The sequence below is a fragment of the Oreochromis aureus genome, linkage group 23 (genome assembly GCF_013358895.1).
Source record: "Oreochromis aureus strain Israel breed Guangdong linkage group 23, ZZ_aureus, whole genome shotgun sequence".
NCBI lineage: Eukaryota > Metazoa > Chordata > Actinopteri > Cichliformes > Cichlidae > Oreochromis > Oreochromis aureus.
In genome coordinates this window covers 30,266,194-30,292,404 of record NC_052963.1, presented here as the reverse complement: position 1 = coordinate 30,292,404, position 26,211 = coordinate 30,266,194, and the positions used below count along the sequence as shown (strand labels likewise).

General features: G+C 39.3%; 1 protein-coding gene across 1 annotated transcript in view; it reads right to left on the bottom strand.

Annotated features, from left to right (window-relative positions):
* The window catches only part of LOC120436365 (inactive N-acetylated-alpha-linked acidic dipeptidase-like protein 2), a 483,232-nt gene that overhangs the window by 447,045 nt on the left and 9,976 nt on the right, over window positions 1–26,211 (bottom strand). The window contains exon 2 of the mRNA XM_039607291.1: window positions 9,608–9,670. The gene's annotated coding sequence lies outside the window, so the exon portion shown is untranslated. The remainder of the gene's footprint in view (window positions 1–9,607; window positions 9,671–26,211) is intronic.

Genomic DNA, 26,211 nt, shown 5'->3' with positions numbered 1-26,211 from the left:
GCCAGCAAACAGCTCACAATGCCATAATACTACAGTTTATAGTTGTAGTTATTTTGAAGCAAATATTTATATCAGATGCTTGGAGATGTTATACAGCGCCCAGCTGACAGACTGGCTCATTTTGAAACACAAGTTGATGTATCCTCTTTGCGCTATGTCAAGGTTAGTGGTGACATTGCAAACACACACATGCGAGTAAGAATGGAAATTTTTAGCAGGGAGCAGGGAGATACCTTGAAGCAAGGTATCGCGGGGCGATCATGGCTCAAGACTTGGGTGTTTGTCTTGTAATCGGAAGGTTGCCGGTTCGAGCCCCGGCTCGGACAGTCTTGGTTGTTGTGTCCTTGGGCAAGACACTTCACCTACCGCCTACTGGTGTTGGCCAGAGGGGCCGATGGCGCGATATGGCAGCCTCGCCTCAGGGCAGCTGTGGCTACAACTGTAGCTTGCCTTCACTGGTGTATGAATGTGAGAGTGAATGAATAGTGGTATTGTAAAGCACTTTGAGGGGTCCCGAAAAGCGCTATATAAATGCAATCCATTATTATTATGAAGCGGATAGCAGGCAAAGTCGAATCATTCTAGGTTTTATGACTGCTTCTAGTTTTAATGATACTCTACAGGATGAGTTCTATAACTCAAGCCAGAAAACAGAAAAATGTATTTTGACCTCAAAGTTTTGGAAAAATGCCCCAAATTCAAGTATGTATTGATTCTGATTGGTTACTCCATCTAAACTACTCACATTTTTATGAATTCTGAGATTGTATGAATTGGAGTTGTATTAAGTATGAAATGCAATTGTGAAACTGCCAAAACTAGCACTGGCTGTAACAAATTCTAAAGCAATGAATTATTGTAATCATATTATTTTTTTCAGTTACACAGTAAAGTAATGCATTACTGTACTAAATTCTGTGATTAGATTACAATTTCAATTGTATCATTATCATTATCATTGATCCATTATCTGTACACAACAGATAAACCTAACCCTAAAAAACAAACATTCCTTTTTCTTTCTATGTGATTGTGCTACAAGCCACTGATTTGGTGGGTTTGGGCTCATCTTTTCATCTTCATACATAAAAAACTAAAAGATCGTATGTGAGAGTAACACAAAGCGTGTGCAATAAATTACTTTCTCAGGTGAGTAATGAAGTAACAGGAAATGGCACCTAATCACTCATTTAAATTTTTATATTGGATTTAAAATCAAAATCCCAAAAGTTTTTTGTCCAGTGATATACTGCACTATTCTTCAGAAATGTTTTGTGAACTTCTGTATGTTAATTGTAACAAGACAGAAGCCAAAACAATTTTTTTTAAAAATCAAACAACACAATGTGGAAATGATGACAGTCCATAAATGCAAAAACAATTTTCAATTCTTAGAATACTAAAAATATATATGCTAATAATAGCAGCAATTCTAATCAGGCCCAAATAATTTTAAAAATTTGTATTACATCCTACACCATTAAACACTCTGTCACCGTTTTTCCACCTCAAATAAGTGAATCAGGCTTTAGGTAAAACTAAAGAATGTAAATGAAGGCACCAGGAACTATAGAATATTGTATTCTATCATGCTATATGTGTGTGCCCCAAACTGCCATGGGCCTGCAGGCCCACCACCCAAGGAGAGGCCATAGGGGATCAATGAATTACATACAGCTATCAGGGGCGGAGAGCGCGGTTTACATTAGCAATAAGTTTCACTCGTACTTGTGGAGGTTGAGCTAGAATGCTCTGTATGGTCTGTGTCACTGATTCTGTTGTTTCTGGGCATAGCAAAGTGGCAGGTTTGGGGTTTGGTCACCTCTTTACTTTTTGTGGCTGGTGTGGTCTTTCTGAAAGAATATGATTACAGATACAACAGGTGGAAATGAGCTTCCTTCACAGGCTGTTTACACTCAGTCTTAAAGATAAGGTGGCGAGATTGGCCATTTGTGAGGGGCTCAGAGTAGAAATGGGACTCCTTGCATAGAGCCAGATGAAGTGATTTGGGTATCTGACAAACACTTTTAGAAACTCACAGTATGTAAATACATTTATCTATTACCTTTAATCACAGTCTGTTTATTATTACAAGCCAGGATAATATTAACATTTTAAGAATAATTTACTTCCATCAATCCTTTTTGAAGCCACAAATGTACAATAAACCATGCGCAGTATTTACAAAGCAGATTTACTCTGTAGTAAGAAAGTCAGAACGACTGTAAATCATCATAATTCTGTCTTAAACCATTAGTTTGAGGTCAGACCTAATTATTCCAGTATTTTGAGATAAGACAAGACTGGATAGTCCTAGAAGCACCCTAGGTTAGGTGTTTTGGGTTATGCCCTACCAGACACTCAGTATTTTGTCATCACCCTGTCACATTCCTCATGCATTCCTCCTCCAGCATAGACAAGAGGGTCGGATTGTATGCTGCTGACACTCATGGTCAGCTGTGGAGTTCACAGAAGAGGAATGCAGGATGATAACAGAAAAGTCTGTTTTTCCTCACTTTCAGGCATGAATGTGTGTGTACTTTTCACCATTTTCACAAGGATACCTGACAAAATCACTGTCAATACAAGTTAAACATGAAATTGAATTCAAGATTTTCAGTAGGATCGAGTATAATATTACTTTTTATTTTTGTGTGTAAAAATACTGCAGTGAAGAAGTAGAGACACTGTGGTGGCTATCACATATTCTACCTCCTCCAATTTCATCACACCATCATCATTATCTGCACATTTTCGCTGTGCGGCGCTAACGCGTTAACAAGCTAACCGTGCTACAGCTTTGATGCCGTGCAGCCCCACGCACGGGGCGATCCGCGTTAACTCACTAACGGAGATTTGCCACGTTAATGCGGTTATGGCGTTAACGTCATTTTAACGAGATTAACGCTGACACCACTAAAAAAACCTCAAGTAAATAATGCCAGGAGTCCGTCATTAATCTGAACCAGGACATGCCTATGCTACAGTTTTCTTTGTTCTGTTTGTACTGTTGGCAAACTGATATATCACACTAAGAAAAAACATGGGGTGGTAGATATTAAATGAGAAATATGGTAGATTTGATAAATTAGATATTATTTTTATGAAATGAAAATTACATTTATAAGGTACTGCAGGTGCATAAATGCTACAAATAGGTCATTTCAGGTCATTGGGAGGTGGTTGCATGTTTGCAGGCAATATAAATAAAAACTTTTAGCTGTACCTGGGTGCCAAGTTTGATTGATCAGCTCCTGAATGTGTAGGAGTTCCTGGGTAAGCAAATAGAAAAAGAGTTGGCGTATTGTAGCAAGACACTTAATGATTATGAGCACATGCACTTGGAATTTAAGTAGGCATTCATTTAATGCATTTGTGATGTTCCCAGCTAATGTGCTTTGAAAGCTGCTACCATTAACAGTGTACTTGCCTGAGTCAACTTGCTTTCGTTGTTTTGAAACGGTGTTGGATTGAGTAAGAAGTGGTGAAGACTACTCCCATTACCCTTGATGAAAGAGCTTCTTCCTAGCTCAGTAGATAGCTAAAACCCTTCTATATGTACTTTATATGAAGAGTTCAGATAGAAAATCCACTAAACAACACCTCAATGAAAAATGACAAAATACCCTTTGGAGATAGAAACCTTGAAGCCCCAAGTCCATTCATCAGCAAAAGCCACTGTGTTCACAGGCCCAGTCGAAAGACACAATAGCATCCAGTGAAATTCAAAATGGTGATATGCATTCTAGCTGGTTCTTCAATTATGAAACAGGTTACACAGGATGAATAAACCTGTGGTGATTTCACATAAGTTAAATGGAAATGTCATCAAACACATAATTTTCCCCCTTCGAAGGCCAACGATGCTGATTACAGTCGCAATGACAGGACTCTCTATGTAGCATGCACACACAACACCACTATTTCGAGCACAGTATAGCATGTAGCTACTGTGTAATGCAGTACCATGCATTAACACAGGCAAAGAGGATTGCCCCACCTAAAAACACACACATCTTCCTCCACTCTTTAACACCACCACCAGCCACTGCTGTAATAACTTTTTAAAAGTTGTGCCATTTAAGCTTTACACCTTTTTATAGAGAGCTAAATATCCATACACTCTTCTTCTTCTACAGCACAGGCAACTATAAATCTCACAAGGTCTCAGTTATGCTGATACAGTTGGTGGTGAAACACATTAGCAGTGAGGCTAGCAACAGCAATGATAAGAAGCACAGAGTGGAACAGTGTACAGCAGTGGGCCAGTCATCGTAAACCCTCTGGGAGCAGACACAAAAGATCATGTAACACTTTGTCAAACAAGTCTATAATTAAATCAATCCACATGCTGAATAAAAATGGAAACATCCCTTAAGCTCATTTGTAGTAACTGCCATGCTGTTGTAGTTCTGTTGTTCAATCAGTTTAGAAACCTTTTATCTAAAATCTCTGAAGTTAATAAATTAAGAGATTATATAAAATAAGCACCAATTCTGGTCCAAACACCATGTAAATGTATAACCTTATATGTAGTCTGTCTGCAGTATAGGATGAAGTATACTTTAAAGTCAGATAACAGCCCATGATTGCTTGTGTGTAGCCTAAGTGGTGCACTGGAGCAAGTAATAGGAGGCAGTGATTGGAGAAATGGATGACTCCTCAAAAGTCACCTTGAGTGAATAGAACTCATCATTCATATGCCAAACACAAACACACACACACGGACGGACGGCTAGACACACACACCTGCAGCTGAGTGCAACTGACCAAGGTCTTCGTCAACACAGAGGACACAGACCATGTTGTACTGTACTGACACTCATTAACTGTGTCTTTTACCAAATTTTTCTTCATCAGCACTAAAGATGACAATGCTGGCAGAAGCATACTGTGGAAGTATTTTGCGTCCTGCAAATTCAGCTCTTGTTTTTAAATGGGATTTACATGTGAATTTCATTTCCAGTACAGTCTGAATTGTCTAAACATTTATATCAGGGAAAGTGTATACACATAACAGTCATGTAAAAAAAAAGTCTTTGCAGTCCTTTGAAAAACTAAGTGCTCTTCAAGGTTAGACAACTTTTAGAACCACCTTAAGCAGCAATAACTTAGTAATCACTTTCTGTATGACTTTATTACAGGGAGTGCAGAATTATTAGGCAAGTTGTATTTTTGAGGAATAATTTTATTATTGAACAACAACCATGTTCTCAATGAACCCAAAAACTCATTAATATCAAAGCTGAATGTTTTTGGAAGTAGTTTTAGTTTGTTTTAGTTTTAGCTATTTTAGGGGATATCTGTGTGCAGGTGACTATTACTGTGCATAATTATTAGGCAACTTAACAAAAACAAATATATACCCATTTCAATTATTTATTTTACCAGTGAAACCAATATAACATCTCCACATTCACAAATATACATTTCTGACATTCAAAAACAAAACAAAAACAAATCAGCGACCAATATAGCCACCTTTCTTTGCAAGGACACTCAAAAGCCTGCCATCCATGGATTCTGTCAGTGTTTTGATCTGTTCACCATCAACATTGCGTGCAGCAGCAACCACAGCCTCCCAGACACTGTTCAGAGAGGTGTACTGTTTTCCTCCTTGTAAATCTCACATTTGATGATGGACCACAGGTTCTCAATGGGGTTCAGATCAGGTGAACAAGGAGGCCATGTCATTAGTTTTTCTTCTTTTATACCCTTTCTTGCCAGCCACGCTGTGGAGTACTTGGACGCGTGTGATGGAGCATTGTCCTGCATGAAAATCATGTTTTTCTTGAAGGATGCAGACTTCTTCCTGTACCACTGCTTGAAGAAGGTGTCTTCCAGAAACTGGCAGTAGGACTGGGAGTTGAGCTTGACTCCATCCTCAACCCGAAAAAGGCCCCACAAGCTCATCTTTGATGATACCAGCCCAAACCAGTACTCCACCTCCACCTTGCTGGCGTCTGAGTCGGACTGGAGCTCTCTGCCCTTTACCAATCCAGCCACGGGCCCATCCATCTGGCCCATCAAGACTCACTCTCATTTCATCAGTCCATAAAACCTTAGAAAAATCAGTCTTGAGATATTTCTTGGACCAGTCTTGACGTTTCAGCTTGTGTGTCTTGTTCAGTGGTGGTCGTCTTTCAGCCTTTCTTACCTTGGCCATGTCTCTGAGTATTGCACACCTTGTGCTTTTGGGCACTCCAGTGATGTTGCAGCTCTGAAATATGGCCAAACTGGTGGCAAGTGGCATCTTGGCAGCTGCACGCTTGACTTTTCTCAGTTCATGGGCAGTTATTTTGCGCCTTGGTTTTTCCACACGCTTCTTGCGACCCTGTTGACTATTTTGAATGAAACGCTTGATTGTTCGATGATCACGCTTCAGAAGCTTTGCAATTTTAAGACTGCTGCATCCCTCTGCAAGATATCTCACTATTTTTGACTTTTCTGAGCCTGTCAAGTCCTTCTTTTGACCCATTTTGCCAAAGGAAAGGAAGTTGCCTAATAATTATGCACACCTGATATAGGGTGTTGATGTCATTAGACCACACCCCTTCTCATTACAGAGATGCACATCACCTAATATGCTTAATTGGTAGTAGGCTTTCGAGCCTATACAGCTTGGAGTAAGACAACATGCATGAAGAGGATGATGTGGACAAAATACTCATTTGCCTAATAATTCTGCACTCCCTGTAGTTTCTCACACCATTTTTGTACAGTTCTCTTAAGGTTCTGCCATACCATTTCATTACCACCGTGCTTGACAGCTAGCAAGAGGTAACAGCTGTTTTTATAGAAGTGGTCACATCCACAACCTGATTGTACATGGTAAGATTTTAACCCTGTAGATGATCTCCATTTAGTGAGGGTTGTTCATGATTGGGAGATCCACCAGTCGTCCTATTAACAGACCCACTACCTCCTAAGCCATAGCCACACTCCTCTGAATGTTCTGTGTATGCTTTTTGTGCGACGGAAGAAATCCTGTGATCGTTGGTCAGTGTTGTCTTCTGTGAACATCCAGGGAGTTTGTGTTTGTAATATAAGCTGTAAATTACTCTTTTATTTTGAAGCCACCAAAAGTATTAATTTTCCAAATCCTATTTTTTAAACCTGTTTAACTGTCAAACTGTTAACCTGTTAAATGATTCACTTCTTTCGTCTGTCAGGTGAAAAAACCTTACATATGCAATTTAAAATGGTTTTTTCTATATAATTAAAGTATGATTTCAAACATGAATTCACTGTTGAAGTGGATGGTTTCTAATCACATTCCCCCTGAAGTCTATTGAAAGATAATCCTTTCTCTATCCAGGCTCCCAAGGTCATTTTTGTCTTTGTCAACAACAGCAACAGTTAAGTACAGGATATTATGTATACCCAGTTCTAGTAAGCCCTCAGTCCCTGCACGTGTTCAGGTTTCACATTATTTCTAGAATTTGGACAATTCTGATTGGTTAGAATCATGAGTTCAAGCTAAAGGCAGCTCCAAACAGATAACAGAAATGTAAAACAGCAAAGCCACTAAATTGCAAATAAGCATCCTCCATAAGATCAAACTGAAGCCATAAACTTCCCCATCAACAACTCTTCAACTTAGCTACTTCAATAATAGAGTAACAACACTGGTTTGCTTCTATTCAACAGCAGATTTTACTTGTTGTTATTCATCCTGATTCCCAAAGGGAAGGTCTGCTACAGACAGCACAACAGGTGTCCTACTCAGACATACACACACACACACACACACACACACACACACACACACACGTACGTTTAGTCTGAGAAACATGGTGGCTGCGGTCCACTGATTCCTCAGTGAGCGACATGCATCATTAACAGCTTTTAAATGCAGAGGCGTCCTGCCTTCAGGATCTTCTAACAGGCTGTCCATACCCCCCCTCCTTACGACATCCCACCCACTACATACACTCTTTAAAGTGTTACTAAAGAGGCTTAACAGCCCATTCCAAAAAGCCTGCATGGGGCATTTGTACCCCATAAAAAACCCAACAAGCTACAAATGGCACTTCACTGAGGAGCATACACCGATTGCAGTACTGCGATGCGTAAGGACAGCAGCAGGTGAGTAAAAGTGTTTTCTCTACAGTGGACTTCTTTTCCAATAATTGTTCAAAGATCTGTGAGCACTAACAGAAGACGGTAAAAATATAGCCTTAGAACAACTTGTAAAAGCATAGATATATACATTCTTTAGACGAGTATTCAGGATATGACTGTGTCACGACATGACGTGAAATCTGAAGCGGCTGTAACGTCCAGCTTGTTTCCTTTGAGGTAACTGCAAACGCAGGCTAAAAGGAAGTGATCATGAATGAAAAAGGCATTTCTTACGATGATATTACACATCAAAACGTGCATTTGGCTGGTTCAGCGCTGCGAGCTGATGGATCCTTGTAATACGTCACTGAAACATCAAACAATACGTATATGCTGTTTTACATCTGACGAATGAGCTTTAAAGAAGTGCCAGCGTTTGATGTCAATATTGTGCGGATGCATTTAGCATGCTGAGGATGTGTTGTTGACTGAAATCTGTAGTAGGGATTGTGGGATACGTTTAGATATCTATAAATAGAAAAGTACACACCATTCTACCTCAGTTGCTTGTGTCTAAAATCAGATTACTGTGTCATGAAGCTCACATGAAAGCCTTGAACCTGCATAAGAATTCAGTCCATGAGATTAATCATGCCTTGAAGCGATTAAAGGAAAAGAATAAAAACGATAAATAAGGAGAACACTATGGGGAAACCATCTAAAATGGCTTCATATTTCACTTGGACTGCACTGTAAATGAATGAATGTAATAGAAAAAATAGGAGTTTAAATGGACTATAGAATGTAAACGTTCGGGATTTGAATTCAGTCATTTTGAAATCTTAATAATATTTGATAAATTCACTGATGCAAACAGGACGTTGTGCTTATTTTGATAGAATATTTGTCATTCTTCGCAGTATTCAGCGAAACATTTTTGCATTTCGTGTTTCGGAACTTCATAGAAACGCCGTAATTTTGTAGAGTTTTTGATAATAATGATGATCATAGACTTTTTATTGCCAGTGCGGACATATAATAATAATGATAATAATAATAATAATAATAATAATGATACATACGGTTCGGCGTAGGAATAAAATCTTTCAATAAATACAAAAAAGCCACCGTAAAGCGGCATAAATAAAAGGCAGAAATATCCCAATTCCGAAACCCTAAAAAGCAAACGACAATTTTCGGCAAAATTTAAAGAAATAAATATTCTCAGCAAACGTACGCCATCAAAAAAAAGGTGTAGTGTGTCTTTAATTCCTCGCTTTTGTGGTGGCGGCAGCAGCAATAGCGAGGGCATCCCAGGCGAACCACAAAGCCAAGGGTTAAAGACGATACCACGCTGACTCTCCCTAAACGACATGCCACGCCATTTTACCAGCTCTTTATTTTCCCGGTCATAGCAAACCAGCTTCAACTTCCTGCTCGCTCGCATGCCATTCAAGGACAAGGATGAGAGAAGCAGAGCTGGAAAAAAGGAGGAATCAGTGTTTCAGCAACATTACGGGAAGGTCATTGTCTGCGAGCTTACCCTGGGAGAGAAGTAGAGGGCCTGAGCCTGCCAGAATCTATCTTCGGCGACCGGGAGCTGGACCTGCAAGAGACCAGAACAACAAAGACAGTTTGTGACAAAGCTGAGGCGCCGCAGTCCGAGAGGAGTGAAATCAAATGTGACATTTTTCATTTATTTGTAAATGCCTCTTTGGCGGCACACTCACTCGAAACGACAGTTGGGCTCTTACCAAGTTAAGGGGAGCTGATGGTAGAATAGAGGGATCCTGACAGAGGTTGTAATGAGATGCCGCATTAGGGCCGCTCTCTCATCCACTCTCCCCTCTCTCGCCCAGGAGCACGCCCTTCACTTCCAATCTACCACCCCAACCATTTGGAAACGGTTAACCCTATGAAAAACTACACTAACCCTCTTTGGTGCTCCGATAAAACCTTTGTGGGTTTAGTTTCTCAGAGATGCCTTTGATGATACAAACGCTTTTTTGAAAAGGATTTCGAAACATTCAACGCTATGTGAAGATGGGGAACGATTCACAGCTTGCATCGCCTTACTTCACCAAAACACAGCCAGTGGTTGTAAAACACGGAAAAACACTTGGAACATAACTACGTACTAGCCAAGAACTGTACTTACAGGGATCATTGAGATTCTCTTCAATATTGTTAGAACATTACCTTACAATATAAAATATGTTGCTATGACTGTTGCAGTGATTTAAAAAAAAAATCCCTAAAAATAAATATATCTGAGTAGATATCAGAATAATGAAGATATTCTTGGTTATTTTGGTGCTATATAAACAAGATCGACCAACTCTCATATAAAATAGGTTAACCTAGTGCTACCTAGGTTACTGTCTAGACAGTAAAAACCTGCTTAAACACTGGTACATCTAAAAAAAAATAATAATCTGGAAGAGTTGTGTAATACTATTCCTACTTTTAATTAAGTTTACTTAAATGCAGCATTATTATGTTTAATGTCTGAGTATTTCTCTCACCACCTCAGAATTAAATATTTTAATACTATATATGATTGGATTGCTATTAAATGCAAGGACTGAGTCATAATTTTCCTTCCACAAACTGGGTCAAGCTGAAACGAGGTCTCAATGGAGGAGCTTGCAAGGAAAATGAACTATTACCCTCTACAAGTATGTGTAGTGCCCTCTAAACTGTCCTCACAGATTGAGAGAGTGTGCTATATAGTGGGCAGCATGTGAGGAATGACTTATGTACTTCATTAAGCTCAAGTAATTTCCCTCCCAGATATCACGTCGCCTTCAAGCCTCTCAGTAATCCATCCCAGCAGCTATCAGCTAAATTTAGCTCTCCAAAGCACAATGCTGCACTGCGTCATAACAATGTAGGTAAAATTGTCTGCTTCAGACCAGGTTCTTCATGGTGTCCAAGATACTTGCATATGTTTTAGTAACTGTTGCTGTTGTGTATAAAGGCTGTAGGTTTTTGGTTGGCAGCCAATTCGTCAGTGCTACTTTTTAACTAATTTCTTGCTTCCTTTTTAGCTAATTCCTTAATAATTCTACGACAGTAATTAGATTCATTATCAGCGTGAGACCAAACCTCAGCAGCATTATCCAAACTTGGACATATTATATATAAATTTAAAGGACAAAAAACTTTAATTGAACAAAAAAAGGTTCATTTAAGAATTTAATTTGGTAAGTGTGCGTTTATTGTAGTTCTTTTAGTGTTGGGATACAAGCACATCACTCCTCAAACCCAGGTACTTATTTCATCTATAGTGTTAATGCTTTGAAATAAAACTGTAAGCAGAACAACAATCTGAATACAATATCGCTTAAAATGCCTAATATTTTTTTTTCTGATGTTGTAATTTTTGCTATGGTGAACACAGCTTCCTGAAATGGTCCCTTGGAATGTTCTGTTACAGTGTTGCTGTTACTGTTTCAAAATAAAAGGCTTACAGTTTTAGTGGACAGACACCCTTGTTTAAGAGTGTGTTTCACTGAAACATGAACAAGCATTGGCAACATTTATTTTCTTTCTTCTTTTCTCCTTTTTCCTCATTTATTTACTTTTTCCTTCTCTCATTCATCTTTTTGAGAAAATTAATGAACTCATGAATTAAAAAATAAATTAAACACTATTAGGTAAAATTTACTAGAACCCCTGTTAGAACCATTTTGACTTCAGAATTACTTTAATTCTTCATGACAACAAGATACAGGAAACATAAGTGACATGATGACATCACTCAGTTGTTGTAGATTTGTTGGCTACAAATAAAAAAAAATATAAAACTCCCATTCCACCACATTCCTAAAGTGTTCCATTGAATTGATCTGGTTCCTGGTGAGGCCATTTGAGTACAGTTAAGTTTCTGAAATACTCAGGCAAGCCCATGTGGCACCAAGAACAAGTCATCCAACAAATTCACTTAAATTCCCATTCTTCTTCATTATGATACTTGGTGTGAACTTCAGCAGGTTATCTTTTCCATGTTTATTTGCCTAAATGCAATGAGTTACTGCCATGTGATTTGTTGATTAGATATTTGCATTAATGAGCAGTTCATCAGTTGACTATATGTAAATGTCAGAAATTGATTGAATAAAGATTTTCTCAAACACAAAATGCAAAACATGTTTGATATATTTGATATCATCAAACTTGAAACCAAAGATCTTTGCTCCAAAATTACCAGCTCAGCGCTTTTCCGGATGTTCATTACTGGAGAGTCCCTAAAGGTTATAATGAAATGACAACCAAAATGCTGTCAGCCCATAAATACATTTTGTGAAGAAAAACAACTAGGTACAGTAGACAAACAGAAAAAAAACATTTAATGAGAAAATATTCCTAATGTAAAACTGAGAAAAAACAAAATCAAATTAATAGAACTTCAGCTATAAAGGTCATTAATAAATAAAGGACAGATCATCTAAAGTTCACACTAACTTTTGATCAGTGTCATGTATTGTAGACTTATCTTCCCTAAATCTTCCAATATGCCCTAGTAATGACTTGTTTCAAAAAGAATGATAGCTGAACTCCTCTTAAATGCACAAATTGTCCACTCAAACTACCGCTATAAAAACATGAGATAGGGAGAGAGAGAGAGAGAGAGAGAGAGAGAGAGAGAGAGAGAGAGAGAGAGAGAGAGAGAGAGAGAGAGAGATATATAGATATAGAGATAGATATAGAGATAGATATATCTATATAGATATATATCTATCTCTATATCTATCTCTATATCTATATATATATATATCTATATCTATCTATCTATCTATCTCTATATATATCTATCTATCTATCTCTATATATATATATATCTATATATATATATAATAATAAAAGTAATAAAAGTCCGAATATATTGATTGAAACTAAAATATATTGAGTATCAGATGTTTGGACACAGGTTCTTATTTATTACTTTTCCTTTATTTTCATTACCATTCACATCAAATTTTCACTGAAGGCATCAAAACTGAATGAACACATATGGAATTGTGTAGTAAACAAAAAAAAGTGTGAAATAACTCAAAACATTATGGCAACAAACAATTACCTAAGTAAAGAGAAACGATAGTCCATCATTACTTTAAGAACTGAAGGTCAGTCAGTCCAGAAAATTGCTTTGAATGTGTCCTAAAGTTAATTCCTGAAAACCATCAAGTGCTACAATGAAACTGGCTCACATGAGGAGCCTTGAGGTGACTGATGTTGTGATTTGGTGCTGTACAAATAAAACTGAATTGAATTGATGGCCGTCCCAGGACAGGAAGAGCAAGAGCCACCTCTGCTGCTGAGGAAGAATACATCCAAGTTACAAGCCTCAGAAATCGCAGGTTAACAGCACCTGAGATTAGAGCCCAGATAAATACCACACAGAGTTCCAGTTGCAGACACATCTCTACATCAACTGTTCAGAGGAAACTGCGCGAATAAGGCCTTTATGGTCAAATATCTTCCAAGAAGCCACTACTAAGGAAAAGCAACAAGCAGAAGAGATTTGTTTGGGTTAAGAAGGAGGGGAATGGATATTAGACCAATGGAAATCTGTGCTTTGGTCTGATGAGTCCAAAATTTGAGATCTTTGGTTCCACCTGCTGTGTCTTTGTGCAACGCAGAAAAGGTCAAAGGATGGTCTCTATATGCATGGTTCCCACCGTGAAGCATGGATGAGGACATGTGATGGTGTGGGGGTGCTTTGCTGGTGACACTATTGGGGATTTATTTATAACTGAAAGCACACTGAAACAGCATGACTACCCCAGCATCTTGCAGCGACATGCCATCCCATCCGGCTAGCGTTTAGTTGGACCATCATTCATTTTTCAATAGGACAATAACCCCAAACCCACATTCAAGCTGTGTAAGGGCTATCTGACCAAGGGGCATGATGGAGTGCTGCGAGAGATGGCATGGCCTCCACAGTCGCCTGACCTAAGAGTGTGCAAAGCAGTAATCAAAGCAAAGGGTGGCTATTTTGAATAATCTAACATATATAAAAAATGTTTAAAGTTATTTTACACTTCTGTCCAACTTGAAAAAAAAATCTAATTAATTAGAGGCTTTGTAATTAATTAAGCGCATTTAATCGCACGAGAAAATTTGCCCCAAAGCACAAATTTTTTTTTTTTGGTTTTTTTTTTATTTAAAAGGGTTTTAGTGGGCAACAGAATGAAATAGTAGTTCTCTTTCAAACATTCGTTTCGGAGTCTCACTATGGGGAACGCTCTCTCAGCGTTGTCCTCAGAAGCCTCTATGTCATTACTCCAGCCAGCATTGGCTGGCAGTTGTGACGCTTGCGTCAGGGAGGGGCCACCCTCCTCCCTATAAAAGGGTGTGACGCAAAGCGTCACCTGTCATTCAATTTCCTCTTCTCGCTTCTTAGAAACCTCATCTCTCTGGACTGTGAACGTGAGTGCTAGCTTAAATGTCCACGCGAGCAAGCAAAGACAGTGTTAGCTGTCCAGCCATTCCAAGGTAGCTACACCAAGTTTCCTTAATATGGCAAACTGCAAACCGCTGCCCAGAATTTGCCCCTGAGGTTGCAAAATCTCACGTTCAGATACACATGACGCTTGTGTGATGTGCCTCGGGCTGCAACACGCCCAAGCGGCTATTTCCACAACGGGTGAGTGCGAACACTGTGCTCACTTTACCCTAAAAAGCCTTCGCCAAAGGCTAGCTCGCCAGGCTAGCCTGTCGAAGAAGGACCCAATGCTGCCTCCAATCAGCCCACCGATGGAGCACACTGAGTCAGCCACACCAGGCACCAGCTGGGGCGAAGAGATGGATATCGTCCTCCCGCTGGTGGATTATGCCGAGGTCAGCTGCGAAGCTATGTTGTCTGATTCCCTCGAGGCTAATGACGAGCTACTCAGCGAATGCTCTGAGGGAGCGTTGGAACATCTTGTCTTGGACGAGTATGACGACGTTTTCTTTGCCCCCTCTGGTTGGAATTCTGTGACACAAGGGGCCGATTGTGACAACCCCGGCACACAGTCCCGCGGCATGGAGCTATTTGATGTTACAAAACGGGCAGCTGAAAAGCTGGCAATCCCATGGCCCGTGGTGACAACGGAGGCCTCCACCTCACGATACGAGGGTAAAAGGCTCCCCAAAGCAAAGCACACTACTAAGCAGGTACTGCCGCTTTTCCCCGAATGCGTGGACAAGGTCACACGCTGCTGGGCAAAGCCATTTTCGTCACCCAACCCCATGCAGGGAGCGGCGGCATTTGACTGCACTGGAATGAAAGAGAAGGGCATCTACCAAATTCCCACAGTGGAGAATCTGGTGGCTTCTCATCTCTACCCAAACCAGAAACTCTCCATGTCATCTGGTCCATCCCTGCCCTCCAAGGCTGAACGCCTGCAGTCCTCCCTGACTGACAAGGTGTATAAATCAGTTGCCAGGACCAGACTGCTGCGAACCTGGATGCTAGCGAGCTGTGGGAAGAGCTGGGCGTCGTTACGGACCAGTGTCTCCACCTCACTAGAGCAGCACTACAAGCAGCAGGCAGAGCTCTCAGCATCATCGTCCTACAGGAGAGGGCAAGATGGCTGAACTTGTCAGGGCTTTCAGACAGAGAAAAACGTGACATTCTGGATGAAAGCATCGACCCCCCAGCAATGTTCCCTCTAAGCTGCACGCGTGCACAATTGCGCACTGCTGGCACGGAGAGTTACAGGACTCTCTCCCAGACCACAGACACATACAAGTCAGAGATTTTTTTTTTTTTTTTTTTAAAAGAAAGTTGTGTTTTCAAAATTGGAGTTCAAGTTATTTTTACTTCCAATAGTGTTAACATACTACACAGGTCATGAACAATTTTTTTAATATTTTCATTGTAAGTGGGCTAAAGCAGTTAATTAAAAGTAGTCTAACATAAATGTAAATGCTGTAATTTGATTATTTTAATAAACCATGTAACTTGGATGGATTCGATGCTGGCGTGACCACAGTGCACACGTCTGATGTTGCTCACAGTGGTCCACGGGACCGCTCAGGGAGTTTGTGCGTTCGCTCAGACACGTGAAAAGTTAGAGGGAACATTGCCCCCCAGGGTGTTATAGCCACTATTCAGAGTGCTAGAGCCCCCTCCACAAGATCATTGTATGAGAACAAGCGTTCTCATATTGGAGGGTATTTGAGGAATGGTGTGGAAAGTCTCACACTCTCTCCTTTCAGTGCTCTGTGACAACAATTCTCGTGAGTGGCTCCAGCAGATCCCACGAACAACATCTGAGATCTATATCCCAGCAACAGCAAAGATACTGCGCAGGACCCTCAAGCTCCCAGGCCTTTAGAATTGTATCACAGACTCTTTTAAACATACCTGAATGTGGTTAATCAACAATAAAACAGGAATATTTAATTCTTTGACACTTGGTTCATTATTTTTGTTGTTAATCTGAGTCATGTTAAGTTCAGCTCAGGCAGGGGCACTAGTTTATAATCCCAAGTGTAACTATTTTGTTAACTAGCGAATCACAAAAGGAGGATATGTGGTCTGTTCTATGGGATATGTTACTCTGACATTTAAATATATGTAAAATACAGAATATGAATGGAACCTTGTGTTTCCTTGTTCTTTCCTTACCAACCAAACCCCAACTGGTTGCAACAGATGGTTTCCCCTCCCTGAGCCTGGTGATGCTGGAGGTTTCTTCCTGTTAAAAGGGAGTTTTTCCTTCCCACTGTTACCAAGTGCTTGCTCATATATAGGGGATCATCTGATTTGGGGGGTTTTCTTTGCATTATTGTACAGTCTACACCTTACAACATAAAGCACCATGAGACAACTGTTGTTGAGATATGGCGCTATATAAATAAAACAGAATTGGATAAAACTGAATTATGTGACGACAGCAGTGCAAAAAAGCATCATAAAATGAAAGTTATGCTTTACCATGCTTGAAAACCTGTATTAAAGAAGATGCTTTTTAATATGTACATTTGGAGCACGCACACCTATATTTTACTTACGCTTACATTAAGGCATTCCAGCTCAATTAAACTTTCACCTTAATTATCATGCAGTTTCATCCTCATCTAAGAAAATGTAGGTTCAATTTCCTAGTCGATGTAACTAAGGGGGAGTGACCTTGTTTGACATAATGGTAAATGGACCATCAATAATGTTTTTGTGGGTATGTAAGATGAAAAGATGGGTGTTAAAAGTCCACTATTTTCACATTCCTCTATGTCATTGATGCCTGACAGGCTGTAATTTTCATTCTCTCAGTCCAGTGGAGCCTACTGAACTGGAGATTATGGAGATGACGGTTTGGATTTTTAAGCACTCGCTTCATCCCATTTTAAATCTCTATAATGTCAGAGCATAAATAAAAACAGATGCCTTTTATAAAACAACCAGGCAGTGGAGCTGAATAACACTGTGCTTCAGTGAGCGCACATTTATTACTGTCGCTGTTGAAGGAACATTTCCTCTACTCAATGTCAATCTATGTGTCGATGGAAACTCTGTTTGACTAATGGCTACACAGAGCCAGCATTGAAAATCTTGAGTAGAACATTAATTTGCTAATTTTCCTGTCACTGTCAATTTTGTCATTCATTCTGTCAATAGCACTGTATTGTTCATGCTGAAAGACCATTTAAGCTTTACCAGTGTTAACTAATTATCAACAAGAGAACAATTGCTCAACAGTGAAAAAAAAAAAAGACCGATTCAATTAAAAGTGCAAAATCAGTTAATCTAGTGTTGACTTACAATATTATTTTGTGGAAATAGGGAATGGTGGTGACAGCGACCTGCTCCATTAGTGTGATAGAAGGAAAAGGGTCAAACTGAGACGTGTCAGTAATCACCCTTGTATTAAATGAAGCAGAGGGTTTGAATCATCCCCTTGTCTCTTTGGATGAGAATCTCTTCAACTCAGAGTTTTCACTGACCTCCTTCAGGCAAGGTTAGATCATTATTGATTCACAGTTACTGAAAGAACTTTCTTTCAGCTTACAGACCCAGGACTTAAGTCTGCAATTTTTGCTGCTAGGCCTTCTTTAGACATATTTAAGTTTACAATGTAAATCCTATAAATCTTGATGACCAGTCACTGCAGTATCGAAATTGGGTTCAGATTTGTGCTTTTTGTGAGGGAACTAACAAAACAGTTATTGTTTGTTATTTTTCAGGTATTTGTAGTTGACTATCCATTTTGGCTTGCCTATCTCTAATTTTTACACCTCAAAAAAAAAAAAAGAAAGAAAAAAAAAAAGACTGGTTAGTTTAATTTTATACCATTTGAGAGCATTTACTGATTATTTTACATCATAATATGCTTTCTCAGTACCAAACTAGTTTGAACATAAATGGAGGGAACACATGAAGACAATTCTATTGGTGTATTCTTTGTCTGTACTTATTGGCATAGGGATGAAAAGGCAGAAAACTAAAGCACAAAGCAGAGTCATGCCTGTGACAGTAAAAAGTACAGTTAGCAGCATGACAAAAAAAATAAAGACATTAGTGCGTTACCTTTGCACAGATCAGCAGTTAGAAATGCCGTTTAAAAGCTACTTTTTGCCATTATATTTTTCAGCATATTCCGGAGGATATACTTTCAGTTTTATTTTGTTACTTAAGTAAAAGTGAAGAAGTACAGCATCTGAAATATGCTGTCAGAGTCTGCAGCTGCAGACTCTTGGATTTAGAGGTGAGGACCCAAGTGCAGACAAAACCAGGCATGAAACGTGAATTAATTAAAAGCGAGCCATTTTGGAAGAATAACAGACAATCTGATGATGACCACAGGGAAGCTCACACAATATATACACATGAGTAGGGCTGGGTATCGTCACTGATTTCTAGAATCGATTCGATTCCGATTCACAAGGTCCCGAATCGATTTGATTCGATTCGATTTGAATCGGGGAAATTTTGCCTCAGTCAGAAATATTATAATTTTGATCACGTATCAGTACATTTCCATATTTTTATATCTATAAAAAGAAAGCTGACACTTGCGAGACTTTATCAAAACTGTAAGCATCACAGCAGATGCCTTTGTGTCAAAGTAACTAAGGATAAAACACAGAAAAACATGAAGGCGATGTTCCTTGCCTGGAATTTTATAGCAGATAACCTTAAAAATATTCTGCAGTAGATCAAAAACGAAAGAAAGTCATTAATCAACATCTGAACATTACCTGATGCTGCTGAAGTGAAGCAGAGCAAAGTCACAGAAGTTTTATTAGAGACACAGCTAAGCGTTTTACAATTTTGCATAATTTTAAAAAGTTTAAATTTGTTCAGTAGCCTATTGAACAGCAGAAATGAGGCTTTCTTGTCGGAAGTAAGTAAAAGGAAAAAAAACAGCGGCCATCAGCGCTGTAAACAATGGTAGACTTGTGCATAATAAGCAAGCGAATAATGCAGAAAAAAGATTTTTAGATGGGAAACTGTTCTTGAAGTACACAGAGAGAGAAAGAGACAGCGAGCTCAGTGTGATTTTGAGACAGTGTGATTTTATCGTGGTGGAAGCAAAACAGCAAAACTAAGTGAATTCATGAATGTTTACGTGAAGCGAAATGTGAAGTGTAGAGTTTGGATCTTCTTTGCTGCTCAGTCAATATTGTTTGGAGAGAGATAAAAACCTGCAGCTTCTGAATCTAGCGCAAAAAGGGCGTAAACACAAAGTGCGACCCGCCGATGGATCAGAATCAGCGAGCTGTCGGCTTTCAGCCCCGACCGTGTCCGTGCCGTCGGGTGAGAAAGCCACATCTCACTGATTCTGATCCGTCGGCGGGTCCGCGCTTTGTGTTTACGTCTTTGTGCAGAATCCGTGTACCTGCTCTCATTTACTGTTTTAGCTGTTTGGTGGTTGTTGAAATTTTGTGAGGTTTAACCTGAGATTCTGGCGTTTCGGGCAAAATAAAATTATATTTAAAAATCGATTCAGGATTTTAATGAATTGATTTTACATTATCCAAGCTAGAATAGATTTTAATCGATAAATCAATAATCAAAACCCACCCCTACACATGAGGGTGACAAGAGAAGTGGAAACACACTGGGAACACAGCTGGGACGACTAGACATAATGACACATTTGAAGTAAACAGAACACACAAAACACAGGATGAGAGACTGCCAAAATAAAACAGGAAACACTAAGACACATACTAAAACATGTAGAATGACACAGGGCCAGGAGCAAGAAACGCACATGGGAACATGACAGGCTGGGGAAACAAAGGGAGGAGACACAAAGAGGGAAACACGGAAACAGTTAAGGGAGACAAAACTTCAAGGGAGAGAGAGAGATGACCCGGGGAGAACATGCACATGACAGACTGGGGAGATATTGGATGAAACACACGGAGGGAAACATAGGAATAGAAAAGAGAGAAGAGACACAATGACACGAGCAGGACCTGGAGAGTGAACAACACAAAGACAAATAAACATAATACGAAGAACGAACCAAATGCAGAATAACTCAAAATGCCAGGTTTTTTACCCAGCCCCCCGACATATACATAAGTTCTGCAATTAACTAAATGCATCCCTACATCTTCTACATAGAATAAGTCATTAAAATGATACCAATCTTCCCAGAAGTACGGTGGCCCTGAAGTGCAAACCACAAAAACAAATCACAAAACGCACAACAAATTGAAAAGCGCAAAAACAAATTGAAAAGCGCAAAAACAAATTCACTTAACGCAAAAACAAATTGAAAAGCGCAAAAACAAATCACAAAACGCACAACAAATTGAAAAGCGCAACAACAAATCACTTAACGCAAAAACAAATTGAAAAGCGCAAAAACAAATCACAAAACGCACAACAAATTGAAAAGCGCAACAACAAATCACTTAACGCAAAAACAAATTGAAAAGCGCAAAAACAAATCACAAAACGCACAACAAATTGAAAAGCGCAAAAACAAATTGCAAAGCGCAAAAACAAATTGAAAAGCGCAAAAACAAATTCACTTAACGCAAAAACAAATTGAAAAGCGCAAAAACAAATCACAAAACGCACAACAAATTGAAAAGCGCAACAACAAATCACTTAACGCAAAAACAAATTGAAAAGCGCAAACACAAATCACAAAACGCACAACAAATTGAAAAGCGCAAAAACATATTGCAAAGCGCAAAAACAAATTGAAAAGCGCAAAAACAAATTCACTTAACGCAAAAACAAATTCACTTAACGCAAAATCAAATTGAAAAGCGCAAAAACAAATCACTTAACGCAAAAACAAATTGAAAAGCGCAAAAACAAATTCACTTAACGCAAAAACAAATTGAAAAGCGCAAAAACAAATTGAAAAGCGCAAAAACAAATTCACTTAACGCAAAAACAAATTGAAAAGCGCAAAAACAAATTGAAAAGCGCAAAAACAAAAACCAAACCGGAAGAGGTAGGTACCAATGCTGCAACAACAGGCATCACTGATTGGATGATGGATCCGGTAGCCTTTTGAACCGGAAGTTGTTCTGTTCGGAAGTTTGGTGACTGCTCTACCAACTTTTTCCACAACTTGGACAAAACATGTTGGCTGTATCCCAATTCAGGGTCTGCAGCCTTAAAGGCTGCATTTTAAGGCCGACACGTCACAGCGGGCGCGCGAAGGCTGTCCCAATTCAAAGGCTGCTCGAAATGCGGCCCTCAAATTCGACCTTCATTTCCTGAATTTTAAGGCTGTGGGGTGTAGACTTCGTGGCCCAACATATCCCACAATTTATAGCGCGGCAGTCACTGTGGATAATTTTGCTGCAGACGGCAGAAGCGTAGCGGCCGAAGAGTAAACTGTTAAACGTAAGTACTGAATATGATGTCACTTTTTTATGTGCAAATGTTTAATAATGAGGAACATTAAAACATTACTGTTGGCCACATGTCGGCAAAGTTATTTGCCATTAGCGATGTTTGTACTTTCAGCGTTGACTTTGTTTTAAAGCATTTAAAATATAATAATACAATAGTTGACCTTAATCTTACAGAGAATGTGATGATTTTATGGATAATTAAAGTCAGTCATATATCTACAAACACAACAAGCTGAAAGTCAGTGATGCTGCTCGGTTTGCAGTCCTGAATATCACGGCACAAGCAGGATTCACTGCACTGTTAATGTTAGCTATGTTATATTGCTGCCTCTGTTCGGTGGTGTCGAGCCAAACGGACTTTAACGTGTGTTTGAACGAGCTGACGGTTCACTCGTTAAGCTGAAAGAAAGATGCTTTAATCACAGGAGTCACACATGTGTCCACTGGACCATCTGGGAACTCTTCTTGTTTAGCACTTGTAATAACACAAACACTAAATCCTCCTTCTCTTGTGCTGTTTTGTAGCAGTGTGTACACCTGAGACTGTCACCTGTCTGTCTGTCCTGCACTCTCTCTCTGTTTCTTTCTCTCTGATTGTGGAATAAAAGTATGAACATGTATTTACACATGTGTTTGAATCCTGCAGCTTATCACACATTTGATTTCCATGTGTGACAACTGCAAGTGTCCAGAGTGAGGACAGACTGAGGGACCCACTGCTGCACATCATCTGTGAGGCTTTGCACCCTGATGATCCACCAGGACAAACTCAGCAGTGTGTGAGGAAGAGGAGGAGGAAGAGCCAGCAGCAGCTGACAGATGTGGAGAATAGACATACTGTTCCTGTTTGTGAAGGACTGCTAGAAACATTTAAAATAACTAATTATCTGTCCTGAATCATTATTAGGTAATGTTCAGATAATTTGATCATTCCAGTGTTTTCAGTGTGGGAGAAAGTACTCAGGGCCTTCAAGTTACACACTATGAAAGGCAGCACCAAGTTTAATATTCAGAAACCTAAAGTATGTATCAGCAGCAGAATGGAGCTAAAAATAAATGTTTGTTTCAGTTCTATGAAGCTTTGAGTATTTTGGATTAGTAGTACTGCTGTGTTTGTTGCATCATATTGCTGTAATTGTTTATATGCTTTATATATTCTGAGGTAAGTTGATCTATAGTGTTACATCATATTCTATAAGGATGTTATGTGTTTGTATACTTTCTGCCCAGTTTGACCCATTTAGCAGAAGTCAGCCTGTTTAAGGCTCTGATATCTATTCTGTATGACTTAAAGCAGTTATGACATGGTCTGATTTTCTCACCCAATAAAGGGATATTTAATGTATCAGTCTACTCTTCATTCTATCAGACACAGTTATCACAGCTCGTACATTTTCTATTTACACATATATGTAAGCATTGAGCCAAATTTAGTAATGCCAACATATTACACGGACAATATTTGTCTCTTATATATAATACATCTACATATACACTGTCAAAGATACTTGAGTGTCTTTGAGTGAAGATTTAAGGTGATAGGACATATAAATAACTGCAACTTGAATCTTTACTGAAGCTCAGTATTAGACAGAGTTCACTCACATGAATTTCACTCACATGTGCTGTACCAGTGTACCTGCACATGTGATGTGACAATAGAAGTGATTTGATTTGAGAGTTCAAACTCACTGCTGTAATAACTTATGATTAATATAATAACTATAATATTGGCCATATCATATTTACACTGACTTTAGTCTCATGAACAACATTAGCTAATTGTTATTTACTAGCTAATCTTAAATGACTGTTCAGTACAGATATGAAGGCCAGCAATCATATTTTACAGTCCTGTGGTCTCAGCCTCAGATACGTATTAAATCACACAAAGCTCGTGTAGAAACAAACACACGAACAAAATATGTTCTCCTTCATTTCCGTCAAAGCTGTATGAAACGTTTCCAGCGGTTGGTGTTATGGTTGCTAGGCAACCTGGGCAGCGCGACGGAGGCTAGACCGTCCCATTTCACAAGCCTCGCACTTCCGGCCTTAGCGGTCTTTGAGCTGTGGCCCTTGAGGATCGTTGAGGCTGCGTACTTAAAGGCTGCAGACCCTGAATTGGGATACAGCCGTTGACTGACTGCTCTTTCTCATAACCACGTTCGCAGAACAACTTCCGGTTCAAAAGGCTACCGGATCCATCATCCAATCAGTGATGCCTGTTGTTGCAGCATTGGTACCTACCTCTTCCGGTTTGGTTTTTGTTGTTGCGCTTTTCAATTTGTTTTTGCGCTTTTCAATTTGTTTTTGCGTTAAGTGATTTGTTGTTGCGCTTTTCAATTTGTTTTTGCGTTAAGAGATTTGTTTTTGCGCTTTTCAATTTGTTTTTGCGCTTTTCAATTTGTTTTGTGCTTTTCAATTTGTTGTGCGTTTTGTGATTTGTTTTTGCGCTTTTCAATTTGTTTTTGCGTTAAGTGAATTTGTTTTTGCGCTTTTCAATTTGTTTTTGCGCTTTTCAATTTGTTTTTGCGTTAAGTGATTTGTTGTTGCGCTTTTCAATTTGTTGTGCGTTTTGTGATTTGTTTTTGCGCTTTTCAATTTGTTTTTGCGTTAAGTGAATTTGTTTTTGCGCTTTTCAATTTGTTTTTGCGCTTTTCAATTTGTTTTTGCGTTAAGTGAATTTGTTTTTGCGCTTTTCAATTTGTTTTTGCGCTTTTCAATTTGTTGTGCGTTTTGTGATTTGTTTTTGTGGTTTGCACTTCAGGGCCACCGTACAGAAGTGGTCACCACAAGGCTGTGCAAACTGTGCAATAATCTAAGATAAAAGAACAAAACAAAAAACAGCCATATCTCTACAGGCATCAGGTAGCTGGTTGGCTGAAAGCTCCTTCATGCATGCTATATTTAGCGAGTTTTCAGGCCCCTTTAGCTACTTTTTTTCTAAAAAGCAACTAGCGACAAATCTGGCAAGTTTTGCTGGTGTTATTAGGAAGACTTAGGACAACTTTTTGACGTGAAAGCACGTATCGCTCTTACTCTCAACAAGCAGCAGGTGCTGCCAGGGGCACCTCGCCCGTGCCAAGCGCTCACAGGCGACGGATCGTCATCTGCAGCAGTCGCCCCCAGCTGCTGTCAGAGCAATGTTGACCCCCTACACCTCCAAAACAGCAAATGAATCGCGCATGAGCAAAGCCCTTGCTGCTGCCCTGACTGTCACACAGTCAGTTTTTCTTTAACTGTTACTTTTTGCGGATCACAAGGTTTAAAACTACTTAAACACACACACACACAAAGTAACTCTGCCAGAGTGCCTATTTCGGGTCACTTTTGCCGGTACCAAGCCCAGATAAAGGAGGTGGGTTGGAATTGTGACATTTCAAAAAAAAAAAAAAAAAAAAAAAAAAAAAAAACTGCTAAAAGAAATTGAATTTTCTTGAATTTTGAAGTTCTAAATATATTCTAAATGCATGTATTGTGTTTTTTACTCACTTTATGTCTTTCCCACGATGGTATTTCTCTCTCTACAATGTATGTTACACTTACATAAGCATGACCAATTATGCAAATTAGGCGATGATGTCATTTAGCGTCTTACAGGACAGCCAATAGCGATTTTCCTTACTGAGGAGTTGGCAACACTGCATGCAACAGGACACTGATCTCCAGCATGGCGGCAAAAAAGAATCAAGATTTTGTATTTGTCCAATTAAAGTCCAAAAGTCAACTTTCTAAAATGCCTTGGCAGGACCTTCAGAGAGTTGCGCATAAATGAATACCTGCAAACCTCAATGAGAATACATACAGAAAGAGCAAAAATTGCGATAATGATGTGAGAGGATTATAGTTATACAAAAAAATTATTGCTTCAATTTATTACTGCTAAAGTTGGCTCTACATGTTATTATATCACAGGGTGTGCTTAAATGTTTCACAAGACTGCAGTGAGTCTTGTGAAAAACTTTATCTACATGACTGTCACTGGCATGCAATGAGTTTTACTGAAAAGCAAGCATATCCGTGATGGACAAAGTGTAAATTCCGAGGCTTCATGACCTTTGTACAAGCACACATGCTTCTTAGCAGGGCAAAGCTATGAGCACAAACAGCAGTGTAGAAAAATCCAGGCAGCCAGCCTGTGTCTGTCCAACCAATCAGTGAGCTCTTTACATCGCACCGCGTGGCTAATTTGCATTGCTTTGGGATTTCGAAGATGAGATAGGTAATCCAAAAATTAATCCGTGAGCTAATCTGTGAGCAAACAGGAAAGGGAAATGAATTTTCAAATGAGGAGTGGAATTGCCATTTTAAATGTCA